This window comes from Danaus plexippus, chromosome 15, assembly GCF_018135715.1.
Source record: "Danaus plexippus chromosome 15, MEX_DaPlex, whole genome shotgun sequence".
NCBI lineage: Eukaryota > Metazoa > Arthropoda > Insecta > Lepidoptera > Nymphalidae > Danaus > Danaus plexippus.
This window is the reverse complement of record NC_083547.1, coordinates 4,272,586-4,281,350: the sequence shown is the minus strand read 5'-3', so window position 1 is coordinate 4,281,350 and position 8,765 is coordinate 4,272,586. Positions and strand designations below refer to the sequence as shown.

Here is an 8,765-nt window from a genome sequence, read left to right as displayed (position 1 = left end):
TTGATATCTAGTGATGTAGAATATAACTTTTACAGTTTTATAGTGATCCATACGTCAAGTTATTTATTGACAATAATAGTTGAGAAAATAAAATGGAATAGTTTTATATTTTATTTTAAATAACCAAAGTAACAGTAACTTTTTAAAAAATATGTAATATGTATAAAGAATAATAACAACTTTTTGGAAATTTAATAGATATGAGAAAAAAAAATATGAAGAATAACTTAGCGAAATCGCTATTGAGTCAAAGTGAAAAGAAATGTGAATAAAATTATATTGTCACAAAAATAAATACATTCAATATTTGTCATCTACTTTAGTTAGAGAATTAGGTCATATGTTTATTAAAAAAACAAATAAATTTATAGATGGAATTAAAATCTTTAAAAAAAAAAAACAAATCTTACAAGACACAAAATTCGTTGTAAAATGTCAAGAGAACCAAATTAATAATCTTTACAAGCATATTTTCCTTTCAATCGTTAAATTATTATAAAATTATTTTGGCGACAAAGACTCCCTCTAGCAAACTTTACAATACAAACAGATACAATGAGAGCCTCCTAAGCCTTATTTTAGAGCCATTCATGCCGAGCGTTGGGCGGGCGGCAGTCGACGTCCCGACGTCGCTCCGGCCATACAGAAAGTCGCGAGTGTTGTGCTGACAGCTGATTCTCACGTGATGTGTGTTTGTTGATTGTTGATTTGTGTTAGGTGAGTTACATGATATGATATATGTATGATAAAGGCATATACAATATTTTGATATGATAGTTAAGAAATGGATTTTTTATACAATACGGCACGGAATGTATTTTAAGCAGCATGTGAAGCAATATAGAATATATATTTTTAATATTTCCTTCTACTTACGTTAATAAATAGTGATTGTTTTTCTTATTATACTCCGGAGTATATTATTTGAATTTAAACGGACTTCTTCACAAAATTTCAATAAGAATATTGTTTACCAGTTGTACAAAAATTTAAGACAAATGAGGATGGATATTTAATTTATAAAATTAATGACTCATTTGTTTTCATCCTTTTTATATACAAGAAGTTTTGGGAACAAAAACGCGACATGTTCTCTATGAAAACTTAATCGCTACAATTACAAAATTCCTTGGGGATATACAGCTTTGTTTTTGGAGTAATTAAAGAACAGAGATACGTACATTCGGTGACACATTAAAATAATTAATAGATAAAGAAAAATAAATAGAGAAGAGCATTGATTATAACTTTTACACCTTACTATTTCCGTTATTATATTTGCATGAGAAAAGACTGAGAATTGGTACTATTGTAGCTTCAAAAGATACTTATTGTAATTTCTACAAAATAAGTAGGGATAATTTATTATATGTATATTATTATAATTAATAAATAAAATAAATATAATAAATGAAAATTACTCGATCTTCATAAGACAAAATAGATGAACGTTAATTGTATTTTCATAGTTTGCGTGTATTTTAAGTACCTACCTCATCATTCACTCATAATCACTCATTCCCTTGAGTTAGTTAAAATTTTCTTTACAATAATAAACACGCTCCCACTACGAATGTAAATAATAACTTCAACTTTTTTATATCAAAATCGTTATAAAAAGTTCGCATGATTAATTTATATTTAGATGTAACGTAATAAATTTAACTTTTATTCACGAGCATTATACGTAAATGGACTTGTATTTATATAGTTTACTTCATAACATGCAACTACACGAAATGCAGTGTTAATAAAAGCGTCGATGAATCACTCCCATCGTTTTGATTTACGCTCTGATTTAACTCGCGTTCAGTTGCTGTGTCATTTACAACTTGTTTTTGTTTTGTCAAACTAATTACAAATGCTTTATGATGCTTTATTTAAGGTTTATTCGTAGCGACGAGACACGTTTATTAGTATATTACTCATGTGAATCCAGTTTTCAAAAGTTATTACATATATAGATCAATTGAAAACTTTGTATGTTCAAAATCTTATATATAAATATAACCAAAATAAATGTAATTTTTACTGTTTTTCGTTTTAGTCGATACGGTGAATACATTTAATGTCTCATAATCCAAATATCCGGTCTGCAGTTCTATATTTATGCTAAGCTCTTTATTGATACAAGAAATATATTTATATCTATCGCTTTGACATTGGAAGTTCTAGTACACTCGAGTACAAACATCAGAAAAGCAAATATTTTAGATATGTTTAAATAAGTATTGAGACTTAAAGTAAAATGTTCATAATTAGAATACGAAACAAGGGATGTATATATTTTTAATATATACATATATCATCTGTAGTAAAAATATTTGTACAGTTATGACGATAACTATACTTGAATGGGTGCCAAAGTGTAAGAGCGGCGGATCATTCGGTGAAGACGGAACGTCGTAATACATCGGATAAGTTTTTTGTACATAATATTAAGAGTAAAAATATTATCGTACTTTATGATTTATGTAATATTAAATCTAGAGGGAACTAAAACCAAAATACTAACTCACGCAGTGCTTTGGTATCATAGTTTGCATATGCTATATAGTATTATAGTGGGAGATTAAGGACGCATTTGTCATGCGAACACATGCGAGCGATTTTGATGGATCGCAACAAATAGTCTGAACAGTGCATCTATGTTCGCACGGAATATTTAAAAGCTACGAACATGGCTATTGATGGACATCGAAATAGAAAAATAATTGAATAATAATATCTAGAATAAACAAAATAAGCTGTTGTAAACTATAAACTACAATGTAAACTGTAAACTACAATGTAATAAATAAAGCTCGGGAACAGTCCACAATAATTATTAAGTAAGAAATTACGACTACGACTGATAACTATAAATGCAAAAAGTATAAACCAAGAGTTTGTCAAAAAAATTAATGTTGATATCATCTTCAAAAAAAGTTTTAAATTCCTGAGTTACTAAAAAAATATCGCAGAAATAGATGTGGCATGATTTCCAAATCGCTTACGTAACGTTTCCGTCCTGTTAACGGAGTAGACGTAATGCTGGCCAGATTCTGCTTATTTTCAGTTTTTTCTTATTATAATTTACTGAAATTGAGATTGGATTCGATTCGAAGCCAAGGTGGCATAGACTCGGGTGCTCGGAATCGGATTTCTTTTTATCAGATTGAATTTTTTTCGTCGTGTGTGGCAAAACCTTATTTAATATTTTCATCATTCATATCAACCAACATTTTCTGATGTAAAACATATTCTATTACATTTTCATTTGAAGAGGTTCTTCTAAATTTAAATTGTCTTAATATAATTTAAATGTATTTATGTAATTGTCTTGTTAACCTTAGCAAACATTTAATGAATTAATATTTTGATACAATGAATATGATTCAATAAGGTAGTATTTTTATTATCTTTGGAAATCCTAATATAAATTCTAGTCTAGAGCAAGTTTTACATTGATGTTTTACATATAAGCCAGAAAAGAGATCGAATTTGAACTCCACTATAGTGTTAATTTATATTTAAATAATTTTTACTTTATTTTAGTCGTAATATGTTCATTTGCATGCATAAAATAAACAAAAAAATTATAACCTGTTCAAAAATGTTTGGTTTGTGAATATAAGGTTTTGTTATTTGTTACATTTTAATACCTTCTTTATTTATTTAGATTTAAATATATTATAATCATTTGTTATGACGAAGATATCGAAGAAAAAGAAAAGAATTGACCACCATTAACAGCTTCATAACAGTAAATAATAATAATCGTGGTTCTGAGTCAAGTGACTAGTACCATTTTATATAAATCAAAAATTGTAACTGTCGAATTAATTATACGACCTATACTTAGAAATAATACCGCTTATTAAAACGGTCATTCAAAAACTTTGCGTGTTTAACACGACTTTACATATACTATGTAATACAATGACTGTTCGTTTTTAGCATAATACTGACTAAGTGAGTTTTTTTGGCAATTCTGCCTTAATATCAGATGCTTTAGCTAGTTGACCTTATTTAGTATAAAACAGTAGAACATGCACGCATGTAACATTTTACATTTACTAAAAATGAAATCTATTATTTCGATTACATATAATTTTTATAAAAAATACCTAAAAAACCATCCGTTTTGATGCTTGACAAATCTGAAAAGAATCAAAATGTCCCTAGTAGCTTCTGTAAACCACATTAAACTTAGCGTTTTGCAAAGTTCGTTTTGCTAGTTAAAGTTCAACTGTTAGATCGTTTGTCATCATATTCAGTTGGCCCACTAACGGGCTGCTCGTTCATTTTTATTTAAAAATGAAATAAAGATAAATCTTTTTCTCGCAAGACTCCAGTTCACGTATACTAGTTACCATTTGACTGTCAAAACTTTTTCTTTCTACTTGTATTTATATTTTTATCAATGTAATTTAATTTTCAAATTGAATTTTACTTTCAAAATGTAAACATATCTACACTTGTTTGTTGCATAAATCAAATACATATCTAATCCAAATTTTTGTTTTACGTTTCATAGCTTTATTTCTATAAATAAATTAATTTCATCAGTCTGTATTATTTTTTAAAAAAATTTTAATGAATTATATATAAACATTGCAATAACAAAATTGTCTAACCTTAATGACAATACAGTTATCCATATCAAGTCAAAATATTTAGAGATCTACTCACCACACACTGATGAATGACGAGTTTTTTCCATATAAAATTTTTCAACAAATTCATCCTAGACTATTTTTATCAAAAAGCATTTTCAGTAAATAATACATCAATTGAAATATTAAAATATTCAAATAGTGGAATTCATCATGCAAACAGCCTAAGGCTCGGGTCCAGTAGACGTCAATAGGCTAAAAGATTACTTAATAATGGAGTAAAAAATGTTTGAAATACACTTTCGGGTAAGCGTTGAATGTTGCATTTTGATGAAATCCACTCTATAGAACGGCCGCTAGTCCGCCGACTTTCCATTACATGATTGAACAACCACTGGGCTCTGATTATGAAAGCAAAACGCGCTCCAGTTACGATATAGGAATGATAAAGATACGGTGTTTTATTTATAAGATCGACAAGGGTCGGATGATCGTGTTGTCTTTTGTAAATCTACTTGCGAACCGCAGAAACGTAAGAATGTCTTTGTAAGGACTTTTATTTACGAGTTGTTTCTGTTGCAATTGAATTCACGCGAAACTTATTTTAAACTATTATTTCTGTTACAACTATATGTGTCTATTGAAATAGCGTGATTTTTGTATGAAATAAGTATAAATACAGAAAAAATTGTCATTAACCTCGTAATTACTTATGGAAAAATATTAATATGATAAATCGTATGAATTGTAATCAAAATAATGCTCCCATTGAATGTTTTCCAGTACTTCAATAAATATCTATTGGCTAGCATCAATCGATCTGTGGGAATATTTATTTAAGAGCCTGCTCTAAAATGGCGTTGGTCAGCTCGTGAATGTAGAGAAATCTTTTTAGTTATTTGAGTCTAATAATAAGAGTTATATATTTTAGATATTTATAAATGTGTATATTTATGTATATATGTATCTATGTACGTATATATCTATTATTATAATTTGGTTTGTATGCTTTTATATATATATATATATATATATATTTAACAATGTAACTAATTCTACTTTTGGTACATAAATAAATAAATAAAAATTCACAATTGTTCAAAATATAATAGTATATTAGCAGTCTTATATTATATTTTTATAAATTAATTGTAAGACACATAAAAGTCTGTCATAAATATATTTACCAATTGGGACACAATTCTAAATACATTATAGTTTAAATGGTCTTTATATTCTAAGTGTTCACTTATTTATTCTTGTAAATCATTACTAAATCAGATGCGCCGGCTAACTTTATTGAATAAAGATGCCGCCTTTGTCTCTAGGGAACAGAAATATTGTTCTATTTATTTTTATTGAATAATTATTACTAAAGAGTTTGTCTAGGAGTCTAACTTAAATCTGAATTAATACATTAATGTTTTATTTTTAGTTTTTTTTAAAGCCATGTCTTGTTTTATACTTTCTGTTTTATATGTAGAAACTAAAATGAAAGCAAGATTATCGTGTATTACTAGGCGTTTTTTACTATTTTTAACTACATAATTCCCACGTTTCGGTTTTTTTGCAGCAACCGTGGTCATGGGTAGACGAGATGAAGGTTTCTGTCAATTAGTATTGTTATTTGTCATCTACATACATCTATTTGAAATACACTATTATGTTATTTGGATTTCAAGACACAGTAAGCGCGTTTTGCGTGCATCCAGAATGATACGCTAGAAAATTAAGAAATCTTTGGCGGTAAATGACACTTTCATCTTGTCTGCCCGTGATTGTGGTTCCTTTAAAGAAACTGAGAGGATTATGTAGTTAAAAATTATTAAAAAACGCCTAGTAATATACAAAAACCTTATTTTAATTTAAATTAATGCTCGCATAAATCTTAGTTGTCATTATGTAGACATTGTCTTACGTTTAATAAAATTTTGTGTTATGTTGAGTCTTTATTAGTTTTTCTTTGTTGCTATGAAACAAGTCTTACCATCAGAATTTTCAAACGTTGTAATATGAATGTATTTCATATTATGTATTTATCACAACGATAAATTTATGAACTAGGGTGAATTCAGACATGCTATTTCTAGACTAAAAGCCTCTTTGTTAACAAATTTAAACATGAAACTCTGAGTCTTGACGTAAAATATATTTTAGATTTCGATGTTGTTGCCAAAAATATCTTGTATGTATTTATTGAAACAAAAATTAATTGTTATCTATTAATTACTAACAGTTTTGTTCATATATTTACCCGTTTAAGAATTATAACTTATAAAATTTCGGCTTTCGTCGTATCAGTGTAATTAAGTCTTCTCGGAATATGTCTTATATTTTATATTTATTTAAAGTATAAGATATTTCATGTGATTGTAATTTATTGTATTTTTTACTACAATATTGGAGAAGGAAGAAAGAAACGTTAATTATTTTTACGATATATATTCCAATTAATTCGTGCATCAGCAAGTAAATTGATCAAACTGAACTTGTTATGTCAGTTAAAAAAAAAAAAACTGAACGTATATAAATAATAATGTTTACTTTTTAAAGTTAGAGCGCGTTTATGAACACGTTGCACGAATGCTATTCATCCCAGCCTGTATTCACAGTTATTGTGATGAAACACGGCCATCTAACGGAAAATTATTTTAAAAGATACCTTTTATTTACTCTAGGATAACATGCGTTCAATATTTTTAATGCATCTCTTTCATGAATTTTGAATATATCACTGACAGGAAATAGTTTCAATTTTAGTTTAGTATACAGGACTCGATCGATAGGTAACAGAGTTCCAGCAGCGTGTAACAATTATAGTTACTAGATTAATATAAATAGCATTTTGTCATTAAATATACCCGTATAGTGAGCTGTGCTGAACAATCGCGGAAATGTAGCCAGTACATTGTCATGCGACGTATTTCAGCCATGTAGCGCTGGGCAGCGAAGCGTGAACTTGCAAATGAAGACACCAAAAGCCTGTCACATGCCGAGAATGCAGTGTTTGTTAGTATTAAAAATTTGACACACTATATATTATCTATATAATGAACATTAAATATAATATTTCAGTTTAATGTTTGAGGTATCGTATATAATTCAAGATGAGAAGGAAATGAAAAAGCTGCATCTTTTAAAGTGATTTCTTAATATAAATTTTATGTTTATGATTTAAAATGTTGCCTAATTCACCTAAAATCTAGAACATATATGTGACATAAGATCTAGATTTTTTTTTTAAAGACTAATAGTACAGAATTCATCAGAGTGAGTATTTACTATCGAAAGCCAAAACAGTTGCATTCAGGATTTCCACTGCGTCTCGCTTTCGAATCGCGGATGTATTTATAAAATTCTTTATCACTAAAGCTGTCGTATATGAAATTATTTCTAAATGTTAGCTGTGCAATTTTGGCAAGCCATAAACGAAAAATAAAACTGATCAAAAATTTTCACAAATATATTTGTGTTGAGTCGTCTCTAAAAGGACATAGTGGTTTGATTGACATCTTTAATTTTTTAAATATGGGCTTTATTTTATATTCAATCTACTTATGAGCACCTATAAAAATAAAGGAAGACATAAAACTTAAATGTCATTTAATTTTGTCCTTGAAAAAATACTTCTATGGTAGATACAGTAAAAACACATCAAAGATATAGTTATGACATGCAGAAGCAAAGCAAACAATGCTAACAAGTAAGTCGAGTAGCGGGTTTTAATAATAATTCGTATGAAAGCCGAGATAACTGACGTCATCCATCACGATATTACATAGGAGTGTAGCCCGCGGATGATTCTGCTACACAAATATTTGGGAACGGTTCCTTACTTTGTTACCTGTTTACATTGCTGTTTGCGGTAGTATATTTTTAACGTTCCTACCCTTTACGGAACTTTTATGTTAAAAACTGTTTTTGTAGTTGGCCATTATTTGTTTGTAGAAATTGAGCTCTATTAGACTCATTTTATTAGTTAAAATTTTGCTTCAGCTTTTAAAGTAGATGGAAAACTTATTTTATCCTACCCATTGAATTAAAATACTGAAGCAACTATATTTTAGTTCAAAATTCCGAATGTTATCCACATTTTAAAGAAGTACAGTGACTTCTTATTTATTGCTTTGATAAATCTCATAACTTTTTTATATTACCTTACCCTTG

The 8,765-nt window shown here is 28.3% G+C and overlaps 1 long non-coding RNA gene across 1 annotated transcript in view; it reads left to right on the top strand.

The window, feature by feature from the left end:
- Nucleotides 1-599: 599 nt before the first annotated feature.
- LOC133319204 (uncharacterized) overlaps nucleotides 600-8,765 on the top strand; it is a 29,418-nt gene continuing 21,252 nt past the window's right edge. The window contains exon 1 of the long non-coding RNA XR_009752879.1: nucleotides 600-717. This is a non-coding gene — a long non-coding RNA (uncharacterized LOC133319204). The remainder of the gene's footprint in view (nucleotides 718-8,765) is intronic.